The sequence below is a fragment of the Euprymna scolopes genome, chromosome 45 (assembly GCF_053919585.1).
Source record: "Euprymna scolopes isolate OS-2025 chromosome 45, ASM5391958v1, whole genome shotgun sequence".
In the NCBI taxonomy this organism is placed as follows: domain Eukaryota; kingdom Metazoa; phylum Mollusca; class Cephalopoda; order Sepiida; family Sepiolidae; genus Euprymna; species Euprymna scolopes.
Genome location: NC_136526.1, coordinates 66018690 through 66031293, shown reverse-complemented (window position 1 = coordinate 66031293; position 12604 = coordinate 66018690). Strand labels below are relative to the sequence as shown.

Here is a 12604-nt window from a genome sequence, read left to right as displayed (position 1 = left end):
TAGGGTCCCAACTATGGGTTAAATAGAAACCGACGTGAAAACAACAAATATATTCTATTAAAAAAATTTTTCTTCAAAATCTTTGGATTCGGCATTAAATAACCCGAAAAGGGTTGATATGCCGTAAAACAAAAACAACCAACCAACAATCAAAATGTCCGTCAAAGATTCGTTCATATTTGCATATCGTAAGTTTCAATGGTCGATCGGACAATATTTTGTTATTAAATCAAATTTTTAAAGGAAGAAAGCTTGGACGACTTTTGTTTTTTTTTATGTAGAAGGCAAATGTTTTGCAAACGTTACCATAACATGTACTGTTCTAATAAATGAATAAATAAATAAACAAATAGTTGCCACAGCTTATTGTATAAATATTTTGTCCGACTGGAAATATTGTTGGTTTGGTAATTGTTTTGTAAAACCATACAATATCGCTTACTGTTAAATCAAAGGAGAAGGTGCCACTGTTTCCTTGATGAATGTTTTCCTGTAATGTAAATATCAGGGGTTCGTTGTTTTTTCTGTTAATACTTGGTTACAAAGAACAATTTTTAATCGTTTCTAAAAGGTCATTTCATTTTAGCATTGCTTAATATAGGAAGCTGAAACCTTATATCATAAGGAAAAAGGAAAGTAGAAATGATTTAAATTAATGTGTGGCGATTGACCAGCCATAATAAATTAGGGCTGTGGTGTTTGTTTATTGTATGATCCGGAATAGTAAAATGTAATCGTCACAACCAATGAGAATAGGCGGAATGTTGTTGGTGAGAAATCATTATTTTCGAATAGTGAAGTGTAATGGTAGTTGTATGTATATGAGTGTCTAATCCAGTTAATAAGGGTGTCAGATCAGTATAGTTATAATGGTTATATATTTACCCAGTCTGTACTAGGAGAGTGGGAGGATTTTTAAGTAGAGGGGAAAATACAAACTACTTCCTCTATAGATTTTTGCAATCGTAATGATGTCGCTCATAGGAATTAAGGTAGGATTTTATTATAATGAATAAATGTATCTGTAACAATTCAAAGGTTACATAAGATGGTGGGTATGAGTTTAGACAGAATAAATTTGTATGTAGCATCCGTTAGTAAAAAAAACAAAAAAACTCTGCTATGGTCTAAAACAGTACGTCAGCCATTAAAGTGGCGAAAACAGAGATATGTATATCGCCTGTATCCGCAATCTTCAAGGTGTTCACAATACAAAGTTTTCACTAGAGAAAATGCAAGTTCTCCCAATTTTCCACAAAAATTACTTTTAATTTTCTACTCAATGAATTTTCATACTTTTTTTGGATATAATACTATTTTCGATATGCCAATTAAGGAAGTACTGTTCTTTTTGCTTAAAACATCATATTTTTTAAAAATCGATCTGTAAAATCTATTTTAACATGCACCGGACCGGATATTAACACAAAAGTGAATGTATGTTAACTTAACATATATGAATGTTTCAAATTTAAACTTCATAATAAATACAAATCCAGTAGATGATATTACGTAAAAAGATTAAATTGTATTTATGTAAAAAAAAACAAACAAACAAACAAACAAACAACATTTATTAAAGTAAATAAACGGGTATTCTTATATATTATATTTAAAGTCAATCACTCGGAACTGTTTTCATCAGGGAACAAGAATTTTGCTATGACCATCTACTTCCGGTAAATGCTAACTTCCTGTTGATTACACGAATTATTGATAACCGTATTATTTTTGTTTCTTTTAGTTCGCCTTTGTTTATCTTCAGGAAAAGCAAAATAAAAAAAATAGTCTGTGTTTTTTTTTGTTTTTTTTATTAGAAAAAAGAAAAACTCCTCAATTGAAGAGTGGTCAATGAAGGGAGATAATTCATAATATTTTATTTTAAAAAGTAGTAGAGAAGAGTTTTAAGCGGATACATTTTCGTAGATATTCAAGATTTGCTGATATTAAAAACAAAGACAAAAACAAAAAATAATAATAAAAGTTTATACGTTGTACATTTCGAATCTCGATAGATTCGGCCAGTCTGGCGAGTCGTAGACGGCGAAACACGTGTCAGTTAAAACAATACTTATGCCACTCCCCATTTATTTATTTGTTGTTCAAAGCGAAAATTGTTCCCAAACTCGCATCTAGGTAAAAATGCACTTTCGTATACATAATTGAATGCATTCAAAAAGTATTGCTAACAAAAACACACACACACACACATATAGATACACACACACACACACACACACACACAATATTGAAACAAGGTGAGTAAATTTCTTTGCTTTTGGTACTCATGCATGCACTTATTGATCCGTGCTGAAATAATAACGTTATTATTTAAAAAGCCATTCTTAACATGGGGAGGGTGTTTTGTACCTATTCTGTATTTTAACCTTACAATTGAATTAAAAACATAAAACTTTAATCAAACTTGGAAATACGATTTAAAAGATAGCGTGGATCCAGTACATGCATTAGCACCGTTTTTTTTTTTGTTTTTTTTCGGTTCTTGTGCAGAATAGTTATATAAGAATTTTTGGGTTTGTATTACTGTGCACATAGATTCGAAAAAGTTGTCAAAAAACAAATATATAACAAATAAATGTTATCAACGGCAAGATAAGTTACTTTTCAACCTAACTGGATATATTTTTCGTGTTTTTATTCAATGTAACATGTTTATTCAGCTCGAAAAACATCCAGTGTTTACCGGTGTATTGGAAAATTCAAAATGGCGCCCGACTCTCTCTTTAAAACGGTAAGTTCAGGAAAAGATGTTATAAATAATAAACTAGACAAAATACTGTTAGAAATAAATTCGCTCAATATATGTTACCGTGACACTGCATGTTTTTCGAGCTGAATAAACATGTTACATTGAATAAAAACACAAAAAATGTATCCAGTTTGGTAGAAAAGTAACTTATCTTGCCTTTGATAACATTTATTTGTTATATATTTGTTTTTTGACAACTTTTTCGAATCTATGTGTACAGTAATACAACCCCTGTATCCGTTTTGACATGAAGATCTCCGGAAAAAAATTTCACTTAATTTGATCGAGTAGTTTTTTTTTTTTTTTTTTTTTTTTTTTACAGCGGAAAAACACGTTTTTATGAGAGCGCGTTGAAGGCAGACATCTTGGATTTGTTTAAAATTTTTGTTTGAATTTTAGAAATGACACGGGAAGATAACTCCATGTAAAGCGTCGACACTCCCTCCCCATCTTTAATACTAACTTTTCTTCCTAAAAATCGAACCTTTTGCTCAGTATTATAACAAATTGTTTTTTCGGTGTAAAATAAAAACTACTTGATGAAATTAAGAGAATTTTTTTTTTTTTTTTTTTTTTTTTTTTTGGAGAACTTCAATCCATAACGGATACGTACAATTAAAATTTTTTTCGATATTTTCATTTTTTAATGTCTTGACTAAACTACAAGTGCCCATTTTTCTTTTTAGGCATCTCTTGTTTATTAAATTGTTTGGTGAAAGTTTAAAGGCTTCAATATCACTTTAAAATATCAAAATAAACACTGTATTCGCCCATTTTCACGCATTTTTTTTTTATAATAATGGTTGTCGCAGCTATTTTTTTATTTTTTATTTTTCTCCGTAAACATGCGTAATGACGGGATAGGAATGCTCTTAAACTGTATCCTAATATTGTTAAGAAACTCGGCATTCCTATCCCGTAGCGGTCCTGGATATGACCTTAAACTATATCCGATGGTAAGGCCCCAGCTTGCGGGCTCTGGGGAGTGTAGAGCCACCCTTTAATTCCCATTGCTCCCAGGTCCACTCTGACCCGGAGTGGTAGTACCTGTTAGGGTTCCATCTATGGGTTAAATAGAAACTGACTTGCAAAAAACAAATATATTCTATTAAAAAAATTTTATTCAAAATCACCGGATTCAGCATTAAATAACCTGAAAAGGGTTGATATGCCGTAAAACAAAAATAACCAACCAACCTATCCCGTTGCGGTTAAACACCCGACGAAGTCCAGTGGAATAGTTGTCCGAAACGTCATGAAACAACGACTATAAAGATGAGGATAATAGTTTGCAAATAAAAAAAATATGCAAATTACTCATTTCAAAGGATTCCTGTAATAAAATAATTACTCATTTCAAAGGATTCCAGTAATAAAATAATTTAGCGTTTATTTAGTTCGAAACACAAGTAGTGCCAAACCTGAAGTTCTAATAATAAAAAAAAATCACAGACATTAGACAGTTATCTGGAGAGTTTTGATAATCGCTCAAAATCGCAAGTTAAACATTAGATTTACTCACGATTGGTGATGTTTATTGGATGAATTTCTGCCAATATTTTGCTTAATTTTCAATATCTGAGCGATTATCAAGACTCCAAGTGACTGCCTAATGTTGTCTATAAATTTTTCTTGTTCTAACTTAAGACTTTGCATTACTTATGTTTCAAATGAAATAAACACTTTAAAATAAGTTAAAACAAAAACGTTATTTAAGTAGGTAGAATAATAATCTTACCTTCGGTAGCGTTTGTTTTTTTTTTTACCTCTTTTTCGTTTTGTTGTCTATACTGCAAAATGGCAAGATTAATTTAGGGTTAGGGTTCCAGTGTTTATTTTGTGTGTCAAACTATTTGACTCCACAGTTTATCGCTTGCATGTCTCGGCCAATTCATTTTATTTCAATCCTTCAGACTACTGTTCTCATATTAATACTAAAGAAAGACTAGTAGTTTTTGCTACTACGATATACCACGTGATTGTGTGGTGGGAGGTTGCAGGCAATAGTGATGGTGGGAGTAATCCCAGTCAAGGGGAGATAACTCGTTATTTGATGTATATAGCATGTAACTTGTTTACATTGGACTTGAAGACGACCATGTTTTAGTCAGCATGTATGTACTATAGTCATACGCAAATACATTCGGGCATAATTTGATTATTTAGGGGGCAATTCAACTTGTTTACATTGGACTTGAAGACGACTATGTTTTAGTCAGCATGTATGTAATATAGTCATACGCAAATACAATCGAGCATAATTTGATTATTTAAGGGGCAATTCAACTTGTTTACATTGGACTTGAAGACGACCATGTTTTAGTCAGCATGTATGTAATATAGTCATACGCAAATACAATCGGGCATAATTTGATTATTTAAGGGGCAATTCAACTTGTTTACATTGGACTTGAAGACGACTATGTTTTAGTCAGCATGTATGTAATATAGTCATACGCAAATACAATCGGGCATAATTTGATTATTTAAGGGGCAATTCAACTTGTTTACATTGGACTTGAAGACGACTATGTTTTAGTCAGCTGGAAAGCAAGCCAGTTGAACAGAGTTCGACAAATGATCAGTTCTAGGAAAGAAACCTTGTTCATGGAATTTGTGTTTAGGTTTAGGCGTCGATAAAAAATTATCCTACTTAAAACTAAATTTCTAAACTGTAAATATTCAAAATTTTTATTTTATTATTTTATTTTATTTACTTTTTTTCTGCGTTCTGTGCTATCTATCCGCTTAGAACTCTTTGTTAGCAGATTTCCGTCTCACGAGTCATAGAGAAAATGTGTAACTCCCTTACATTATCTGCGTTTTCAGACATTCTCTATTTCTTTCCATGGCAATTTCTATTTGAATAAAACTATCAACTTTGAACAATTAGTTAGTATTGTTAGACTAAAACATGTATCAATCTTAATATGGTATGCTGTTATTATTACTATGTTATTATTATTACTATGTTATTATTATTATGGTATTATGTCATTATATTATTATGATATATATTATTATGGTATTATAGTATATGTTGTTATGGTATTATATTATGATATATATTATGATATTATATTATATGTTATGGTATTATAGTATGTTGTTATGGTATTATGGTATAGGTTATTATGGTATTATAGTATAGGTTAATATGGTATTATAATATGTTATTATGGTATATGTTATGGTATGTTATTATGTGATTATATATGTTAATATGTTATGGTATATGTTATTATGGTATATCTTGTTATGGTATTATGATATATGTTGTTATGGTATTATGATATATGGTATTATGATATATGTTATTATGGTATATGTTATTATGGTATTATGATATATGTTATTATGGTATTATGATATATGTTATTATGGTATTATGATATATGTTATGGTATTATGGTATATGTTGTTATGTTATTATGGTATATGGTATTATGCATTGTTATGGTATTATGTTATTATATATGTTAATATGGTGTTATGGTATATGTTATGGTATTATGTTATGGTAATATGGTATTATGGTATGGCATTATGGTGTTATAGTATTATGTCATTATGGTGTTATAGTATTGTGTCATTATGATATGTTATGGTATTATGGTGTTATAATATTATGTCATTATGGTATAATTTGTTACTGATAGTAAAAATGGCTTCCCTCTATAATTGACATTTGCTGCAGAAAAAAGATAAATAATGTACATTATATAGAACAATAAATGATATTTAGTTCTTACTGTGCCAAACATTGATTATGGAGGAGAAGGAGCCTGACAGGAGGAGTTCAAGAACAATAAATTCTTAATACTCACGGGTCCCTTTCAGTTACAAACAAGGTGATACAATTAGAATCTGTCTAAAGGACAAGAAAATAAGAAACAATAAAAAGAGACAAATAATAAACGTAGAAAACAAAATTCACCTGAGTTAAGATTTACAAATATGCTTCTTTTTTTTAAAATCAATTTTCACCCCAAACAAGGCACAGTGCCACTTTGAAGTAGGGGGCTACTATCGGGGACATAAGTTGCAGGGGCATTATGAAGGGAGATGAGTAGCAAGATGTTTGTTCACATTACATTGACACCTCTGCATGTCAGTACAGTTGGGAAAACAGAATCCCGAAAAGGAGTTCCAAAGACTTGCAGTTCTGGGGAAGAAACTATTGGAATAAAAGGCTTTCTTACCCCTAGGGATCTCTACTGTAAAGGGGTGGGACTTAGTTGCTTGTCGGGTTTGTTGGGGGTAGTCATCTTAAGGAGGCACAAGTGCTTGTAGTTCATCAAAGCATTCACCATTAAAGTATTTGTAGAACGGGCAGAGGCATGCAGCATTTCATCGATGGGACAGAGGCTGAAACCTAGATGACAGTTCAGGACCTATCAGGTTGGCGACTCTCTTTTGAACCCTGTCCAAATGTGACAACAGTACTCCATACATGGGCGAATGGTGGCTTTATAGAGGTACAGGATACTTTCAGGCGTAAGTAGTTTTCTAGCACGGTAGAGAGAGCCCACCTTCTTTGCAGCAGCCTTGGGAATGCTCTCAATGTATCTATTCCAGTTCATGTTCCCTGTAAACGTTAGGGTGAGGAGTTTAAAGAAAGTACTTTCAGCTAATGTGTTTTTGGCCATTGCTATTGGTGGTAGAGACGGTTTCTTGTAGTTATTGACGGAAACAAGCTTAGTCTTGGCAGCATTAAATGTGACCATCCATTTTTGTCCCCATCCCACTACAGATTGGAGGTCACCCTCTAGTGTTTCTGCCATTTCCTTGGATATGTGTGATTTGTTTTCCCCCCATGCCTGTTATAGAAAGTGGTGTCATCAGTAAATATACCCATCTCCGAAACAATTTTATCAGGGAGGTCATTTATGAATATCAGGAATAATAGAGGTCCAAGGATAGATCCCTAAGGTACTCCCGCATTTATGTCATATTGTTTGGATGTATGTCCGTCGAGGACAACTTTGATTTTTCTATTACTTAAGAAGGATTTAATTACATTATGTATTCTTCCAGTGATACCATATGATCTAATTTTCCTTAGAAGACCATTGTGCCATACCCTGTCAAAAGCCTTAGATACCGCTCTACCCTCCCCTGTTTTGTCCAGTGAACAGTATATACATTCAAAGACTACAGTTAAGATATCTGCTGTGGAACGGGCTTGCCTAAATCCATATTGTTTGTCGGTCAGGAGTTTAGCAGCTGTTAGGTGTTGAACCAGGGCTTGATTAACTAAAGACTCAAATATTTTGTTGAAAAGAGGGAGGAGGCTAATGGGGCGATAATTTAGTGGGTCAGTTCTTTCACCAGAATTCTTGAAGACTGGTACCACAGAAGCGGTTTTCCAGCAGCCAGGAAAGCAAGATTCGTTAAGGCATTATTGTAAAGTTTGGAGAGAACTGGAGCAACCTCAGCAGAGTATTTTTTTAATAGCACAGCTGGGATGAGATCGGGTTCACATACTTTTAAAAAAAATGTAAAAACATAAATTTATGTTTAAGTTAAGATTTTAAAATATGTAAAATCATATTTAAATAAGAATTTACAAATATGTAAAAATGTATAAAATTATATTTAAGTTAAGATTTACAAATATGTAAAAATCTAGCAAATTATATTCAAGTTAAGATTTTTAAATATGTAAAAATATGTAAAATCATATTTAATTAACATTTTCAAATATGTAAAAAATATGAAATGCACAAAAAATAATATAAGAGATAATTATTGAATTAATAAAATCGAGCAAAAACAAGAATTTATTTTGCTTCAAAACCAATGAAAAAAATATTTGTCGGACTTGAAAACAAAGAATAGTAATAAAATATCTAAACTTAATTTTTTTTTCTTTCAATATTTTCTTCTTTTAAAAGCCTTGTTTTCTAAGGTTAAATATTATTGAGTCTCAGTTGACCTATAATGACAATGCCACCGCAAGCTGCAGAGAAAACATATTTTGTGAATTTTGCTAAATAAAAAATTTCGACGGTACAGAAAAATAACTGAAGAAGCATAAAGGCAACTTGTGTTCATATACTGTGTTTATATAACATATGTTTATAAGAAACTGCATTATTTTAGATGTGAGGATTACTATTGTCACTTAAATATTAGTTTATTTATAATGATACAAACGCAAACTGCAGAGAAGACTCTAATTTTTATCAAACGTTTTCAAATATAATTGTTTGAATCGAAGAAATTGTATACTTTATATTTAGATTTTATTATTGTGAATTTTATTATTGTTAAAAAAAATGTCTTCTTTATTTCCAGGGAACAGAAAAATAACTGAAGAATGCTGAAGTCATCTTGTATTCATATACAAAAGAAGAAACTTCACCATTTTAAGCGTGAGGATTATTGATGTTGCTTAAATCTCAGGTGACTTATAACAACATTGATGCAAACACAAGTTGTTAAATAAAGTTATTCATACAGAGGGAACAGAAAAATAACTGAAGAAGCATAAAGGCAACTTGTGTTCATATTCTGTGTTTATATACTAAATACTGCATTATTTTAGATGTGAGGATTGCTACTGTCACTTAAATTTCAATCGACTGATAACAACAACAACAACAATGCAAACACAAGCTGTGGATAAAAAGACATATTTTGTATGCGATGTATGTTGCTCAAAATTTGCACGAAAAGAAAATCTGAAAATCCACATGCGCACACACACTGGTGAAAAACCATTTTCGTGCAAAGTTTGTGGTTCATCTTTTCGAACAAAATCGACGTTGACCGTTCATGTTCGAACGCATACTGGTGAGCGTCCATATTTGTGCCAGGTGTGCGATGCATCGTTCATCAACACGACCGGTCTAAAAGTGCACCTCCGCGTCCACAGTGGAGAGAGACCATACCCTTGCGATGTGTGCGACTCATCTTTCATAAAAATGTCTGACCTGAAGACACATCTGCGCATCCACAGTGGAGAGAGACCGTATTCCTGCGAGGTGTGTGGATCCTCGTTTGTGACGTCGTTTCGGTTGAAGACACATGTCCAGGTGCACACGGGTGATCGTCCAAATATTTGTGACGTCTGCGGATTGGCATTTACAACTCCGTCCCGGTTAAAGACGCACCTGCAAACGCACACAGGTGTGAAACCTCATCATTGTGAATTATGCGGTTCTTCGTTCACGTTCAAGTCGTATTTAAAGATACACATGAGGACACACAGTGGTGAGAAACCGTTCGGCTGCGACGTGTGCGATGCATCGTTTACAGACAAATCGAATTTAAAGGCGCACGAACGCACACACTCTGGAGAAAAACGATACGAATGTCAAATGTGTGGTTTGAAATTCTTACGCAATCCACATCTCAAAAGACATATGGCAACACACACAGGCGAAAAGCCTTATAAGTGTAACGTTTGTGACGCCTCATACACAAGGAATTCGCATTTAAAAAGACACATGACAATGCACACTGATGTTGCCACAAATAACAACACTTAGATGAATGAGTGTCCTATCCCTCTACAAAACCGCCATTTACCCACGCATGGAGTATTGTTTAAATGGATACATATGATAGGTAAATATCTGGCATCTTATGGAATGTCTCATCTTCATCTACTGTCTCATCTTCGTCTGCCTGCTTCCCACCTGACTACAACCTGGATGTCTTCAAGTCCAACGTTAACAAATTCCTAATGAACCGCCCCCTTAAGTAAACACTTCATCAAATCTTCACACTAACGTACTGTACTTGCAATAACCCTTATCCCTGAGTGGCTTCCGGGCCTTGATAAGTGGTGACCACCACGTAAAAAAAAAAAAGAAGAATAATCACACTAATCTCCTCTCTATGGCTAAGCCTCATTAGCTTTGACGAAGATTTGTCCACCTTCTCCAAATGATGTTACCTCAAGATATAACAGCACGAAGCTGGATATTCCACCAGACTAGATAAATTTTTGTCCTGGAATCCAGTAAGAGCAAGAAACCAAAACGAAAGATATACTACAACATATGAAAATGGTTAATTGGGAGGAGGAAATTTATGTTCTCAAATTCTTTACTAACTCAGTTCTTAGGTTAGTGGCTGTATAATTGTTGATGATGTAGAGTGAATTGACAGCCAACGAAAACATGTACAGATGGATTTGTAAGAAAAAGGTATAGATAAAGAACTGACCAGAAATAGTTTTTTTTTTTTTACACAGTGATCACCACTTATCAAGACCCGGAAGCCACTCAGGGATAAGGGTTATTGCAAGTACATTACGTTCGTGTGGAGACTTGATGAAGTGTTTAATTAAGGGGACGGTTCATTAGGAATTTGTTAACATTGGACTTGAAGACATCCAAGTTGTAGTCCGGAGGGAAGCAGGCAGACGGAACAGAGTTCCACAGGCGTGCAGTTTAGTTTGGGGTATCAATTTCTAAAAGCCATCAAACACATGCCAGAAACTAAAATAGATCTTAAACTGATGATGATGAACAATTTCAATATTTTTTAAATAAACTTACTGGAAAAATAAATATCCTTCAAATAAATAAAATGAATGTTACTTTTAAGTTGATGAGAATGATGGAATTTTTTTTCTGACATCTCGGGAGATCACAGGCAATAGAACTTGAATGCCTACTAGACACTGTACAAGAGTTTGCCAGAATATGAGAATACTTTTCCCTAGAAGTAAACAAATATTCAAAATAACATAGTATTCGCTGCCCAAATAAGATGAATTCTTATCCTGGAATCCAGTAAGACCAAGAGACCAAAACAAAAGATATACTACAACGTATGAAAATGGTTAATTGGGGAAAATTATGTTCTCAATTTCTTTACAAATTCAGTGTTTGAGAGATAAAAAACTTTAATGCAACATTCAAATATCTATGTATCTCATATAGAGTTCAATATATTATATGTACTTCTGAGAACTTCGACTGATTTCTGAGAACTTCAACTGAATTAAAATAAAACAAAAAAGTGAGAATCCGTTTGGCTGCGACATGTGTGATGCATTATTTACAGACAAATTGAATTTAAAGGCACACGAACGCATGAACTATGCCAGACATTGTGATATGAAACAAGCCTGAAAAAACTGCGATCAGTATTGTCCCAAATTACTATGGCCTTAATAGACTGAACGAGAAAAGATAACTAAGTATTGTTAAATATGAAAGGGGACAGACTCCAGTGATCAAAGGAAAACATAAATAGGATTAAAAATAATATTTATTAAAGGAAAACGCTAGAATCGAACCCAGTATTCAAAAGTTAAACATAATGCAATCTCATGAATTTAGTGAATTGACCATTGTGTTTAGAAATAACGAAATAATGATATAACTAGTAGGTCAGATATCAGACAATGTAAATTAAGTAATGTCTTTGTTTTGCAAGAAACATGTTGGACATATGTGTATGTAAATCCACGTGAGGAGAGCACATGTTTGAGCACGTTTCTGACATCACAAAGAAAGATAGATTTCAATATATTCAGTTAAGAGGGTTCGAGTCAGTCAGGTCAGAGAGAGCAGTAGAGACAGATCAGTCAGGATCGAGTCATAAAGGAGGAGAGTTAGCTAAGCCCCTTTCAGAAGTGAAAGAAAGGGAAGAAAGACAATGTAGAAATCAGCAAAGCATTGAATTCCTGATCATATCATCCAGATGGAATAAAGATCATCATATTTATAAGTCTCTGTTTGTCTTTGTCGTTATTTCATCCACCTGAAAGGTAATGTGCTTTTTGTGATCATCTTTGTAAAAGAACTTTGCTCTTCCTTCAAAAATGAATTCTTATCCCATATGTGGTTAAAAAACTATATCACACGTCTC

The 12604-nt window shown here is 33.1% G+C and overlaps 1 long non-coding RNA gene across 1 annotated transcript; it reads left to right on the top strand.

Annotated features, from left to right (window-relative positions):
* Positions 1-1881: 1881 nt before the first annotated feature.
* LOC145269859 (uncharacterized) lies at positions 1882-10080 on the top strand. The gene is made up of 2 exons (XR_013865272.1): positions 1882-2258; positions 9071-10080. It is a non-coding gene; the product is annotated as an uncharacterized LOC145269859 (long non-coding RNA).
* Positions 10081-12604: the final 2524 nt, after the last annotated feature.